The sequence below is a fragment of the Micropterus dolomieu genome, linkage group LG12, assembly GCF_021292245.1.
Source record: "Micropterus dolomieu isolate WLL.071019.BEF.003 ecotype Adirondacks linkage group LG12, ASM2129224v1, whole genome shotgun sequence".
Taxonomy (NCBI): domain Eukaryota; kingdom Metazoa; phylum Chordata; class Actinopteri; order Centrarchiformes; family Centrarchidae; genus Micropterus; species Micropterus dolomieu.
In genome coordinates this window covers 37,665,963-37,670,061 of record NC_060161.1, presented here as the reverse complement: position 1 = coordinate 37,670,061, position 4,099 = coordinate 37,665,963, and the positions used below count along the sequence as shown (strand labels likewise).

Genomic DNA, 4,099 nt, shown 5'->3' with positions numbered 1-4,099 from the left:
TGGGGTTCCTGTGTTTATGAGGGTGGAGGAGGTGTGCTTACCTATTCTGACCTGCTGTGGTCGGTCCGTGACCCATGATCACAAAGACAAACCAAAGCGCAGGTTGAGAGTCTGGTCGATAATTATTTTAAAATAGGACTAACTCTGGAACATTTCCAAATGTGTGTCGAGTTCAATACGTCTACAAGAGGATACATGATTACAAATGTGGCTTTAAAACCATCTGGACCAGCACTGCTGCTTTCTTTCAGCTCACATACAGCATAAAAACATCACCAGGAAAATGAGACATGAGAAGTGGGAAAGTTTGAGGAAACAGATATATAATCATAATGAACGTGTTGGGGACCACAAACAGAAGTTAAATGCTGATTAAAAGCACAGGGAATAAGTAAGGGAGCAGAAATAATATCAGTTTTTATCTGGTTTAAGAATTCTTTGTTAGTTTTATTGAGAATACTGTTCAATTGATTGTGAAAAGCATCTGCAGGTTTCAGCAGAATCTCATGACGAGCGATGTTTGACCCAGGTTTGATCTGTTTGATTAGAAAGGCTGATGAGATGTGAGCTGGTCCGAGGTAAATATCTGCATTTAACTCTAATTGTTTTTACAAGTTACTTTAACAACTTCAGAGCAAAGAAAACTAAACATCTGCTGCTTCTCTCGGCAGCTAAGAGAGTCCAAACACATCATTAACATCATAGTGAAGCTGTTTGTTCACTTAACGGGCCATCGTGTGTTTGTCCAGGTCGGCTCTCTATTCAAATGGGGATCAGCTGCTTGAAAAGGCGACTGATGCGCATTTTCACCTCTCTTCAGGTGATCAGCTTGAATAGGAGGCAGAGAGCTGAACATGTGGACATCAGCTGGCTATTCAGCTGCATTAATGAGCAGCCCAAACAGATGCAAACACAAAGCCACTGAAGGAAAACTGTGTGTTGTGAATGTAGCCTGCAAACCTCTTTAGTCTCCGTTAATACAGAAGAAATTAGAAATATAACAACATGTTGATGTGATGCTCACTTAATAAATAAATGCTGGTAGTTGGGAATAATATTTGGGGAGGATCTCTTCTCTGTAGCAGCAGCGGGTATTAAAGCACAGAGTACAAACATACAAACAGAGCAACACAAACCTGAGAGGCCTATAAATGTTTCCTTTTCTCCTCCTGTGAGTCAAAGATCAGACTTCAAATTGAAAATAATCTTCTGTTGAACAAAGAGAAGCTCCTGTGCTGCCACCTGCTGGCTGTCTGACTGCATTTATATGCTGCTTCCACCCAAAGAGTCATTCACACACACACACACACACACAGCAGTGATAGTGAGCTACCATTTACAGTTTCTACAGCTGCTCACACACATTTCTCAACACTGAGACTCTCCACTCGGTCCCAGCAGAAGTCAGTGTGGAAAACAAACGAAACACAAATTATTGTTAATTAGATTAGTTAATGTTTGCAACATACTGATGCACCTGAAAAATAAAAATGATAAACTCTTTGGCACGTTCAACAGCGAGCGCCTCAGTTAACTCCTCTATGAAAGACTTGGGGCAGGTGAGGAGATTTAAAAAGCTACTGAAGCATTTCTGACTGTGTTTCCTGTCTGCAGGCCTGGACCTGAGTCCACTGAGATCTGCTCTCCACACACGTGGTTTATATTTAGTTTCATCCACTCTACATTACTGAGGTCATTAACTTGACTTGGTTTTCTAATCTCTCCACCGTTTACCGTCAGCAGACTGACTTTATCATTGAGAATACCTGTACATGTGTGTCCTTTCAGTATCTGCTGCTGTAAAACAACATCTGCTCAGTGAAACTAAAGCCAAACTGACTTTTATGGGTCTGTTTAGATTCTCACAGCACTTTGATGAGGGTCAGGAAACATGGTGGTCTGCTTAAATTAACAGTGACTGCACCAACAGACCATCTGCTTGTTCCTTGTGCTTATTTGTCACATTTTCTAAAGCCATAACAAATATTCTTGAGTGGAAACAGTTCATTGAACGTCCAGTTTCAAATGATGAGTCAAAGCTTCTCTTTGTGTCGACTAATTTAATGAGAATATTGAAAAGGACTCGAGTCTCAAGTCTCCAGCTCAAATTATTACAGCACCAACCCTGGCAGGATGCAAGTTAAACAGAACACATTTACTGACAGAACAGAAAGCAAACAGCTGTTAAAATGAAGACACGATAATATTTGATTCATTCAGACTTTCACAACAACAAAGGTTTGTTCAGACTGAACACAAATGTGGTCTGTGGTGGTTTTGTAGTCCCTGTTGATTCAGCGCCTCTTCCTCCTCACTACACACTGGATCAAACCACAGCAGTTAAATCCAGAGGCATCTAGGATCTAATTAGTTTGAAGTGTACCGAGTTGGTCGGATGTTGACCTCAGAACTCAGCAGAAACTCCACTTCTTTAGTCTTTTTCTGTTTTTTTCTCGTCTCTCTGTTCATTCGTGAAAGACAAAGCTGAATTTTTCAGACTTGAGCAGACACGTCTTCACCTCAGCTGGTGCCGTCTTTAACGAATCTGCGACTCTTTGCTTCGACTAGAATTGGCTTTGCTTTCAGTCTGAACAAACCTCAACAGATTCCTGGCGGCTTTCCTCTGCTCGTTGGACACAACAGTTGCCTTTCTCTTCATATCACTTAATAATGGACTTTGAATGAAATTTTCTTTTTGGCAGTGTAACGGAGTTAAAAATGCACTTTAATAATTCTTATTTCCAAATGTGCATCTGTGGATTTTATTTATCATTTAATGATTTTATTGAATATTTGTGAATTTTATCTCATTGAGTTATTTTTATTTATATTTATTTTTGCTATTTTTTTTCTCCTGTGGAAATGTCCTTAGCTGCACACTACCCCTTTTGTACCTCCTAAGCTTCCGTAGTGCTTGTCTCCCTCAGTTGCGTCTTGCACCGCTGAGGGTAAGTTGTGTGGAAAAGTGCTGCTGGGTTTATGTATTGTTTTCTTTGGAAATTGAACCATTTGCGTTAAAACTTTAAGCACAAATTGTGCCATGTAAATATGGTTATGTCACGTAGCAGTTTTGTATTAGTGTGACCGTTAAAATACGTTTTTATCAGTGTTTTCATTTTAACTTTCTGGCGCCAGTTTTACCACGGCAGGCGGGCCGTGTCATGTTACCTATGTAACTTGTCGGAGTTTTCAGCGTCTTGTCACTTGAGTAAACGCTGTATTTTTGTATGTTTAGGAAGCAGAGGTAATGTAAGAGGAGGCCAGGGGCAATTGATGTGTGCATTGTGTTCTGCAGGTATGTGTTTTCCTTCTGTTTATTAATGTAACTTTCTAAGTTTCTGTCACCTCCCACACACACTTTTTATTCAGACCACCAGGTGTCGCTGTTAGGCGATGTTGTTTTAAGGAAACCTATGTACTGTTTTTATGTGCATTTAATATTTAGTATTTTCTGAACAGTGTTAATGGCTTTCTATGAACAAATTCATGAAGCGCTCAGTTGCGTCTTGCACCGCTGAGGGAAGCAGAGGTAATGTAAGAGGAGGCCAGGGGCAATTGATGTGTGCATTGTGTTCTGCAGATGTGCGAGCCAATAAATCGTGGAAAAGAAGTGATCCCAGGAGTAATCCTTCACACACCCGACCACACCCGTTACAGCAGCATCAACACTCCGCTGGATGCCGGATATGCGGCAGAAACTGTGTCCACTATTTTAGCCCACTCTCTATCAGTAATCTCCCCAGTTATAGACTTTTCAAATGTTATCGACCGAATGGATCACATTCTGATTGTGAAACAAGTCATTACACTTGGGTTGTGAAAAATAAGCTACAAGAATAAAGAGATAATTCATTCAACTCATTTACTTTGAAGATACTAGTACATTTTTTTGAAAACCCAAGTGGATCGGGAAACATGGTTCTTCAGCAGAGGGGTGAGGGTGGGTGGCATATCCTCATAGCTACAGTGTGTGACACAGCGAGATTTTGGGGGGTGGGGGTGGGGGCAGGACAGGCTGTAGTTATAGCCATGATAACATATCAAGAATACAAACTTACTGAAGCTGAAAATATAAAAACACAGCTATGAGGGCCTGAAG

The 4,099-nt window shown here is 40.7% G+C and overlaps 1 protein-coding gene and 1 long non-coding RNA gene across 2 annotated transcripts in view; one reads left to right on the top strand and one right to left on the bottom strand.

Moving 5' to 3' along the window:
- The window catches only part of LOC123980188 (zinc finger protein 271-like), a 26,106-nt gene that overhangs the window by 13,149 nt on the left and 8,858 nt on the right, over positions 1–4,099 (bottom strand). The gene's annotated exons all lie outside the window — the stretch shown is intronic.
- LOC123980254 lies at positions 2,707–3,614 on the top strand. The gene is made up of 2 exons (XR_006827439.1): positions 2,707–3,295; positions 3,581–3,614. It is a non-coding gene; the product is annotated as an uncharacterized LOC123980254 (long non-coding RNA).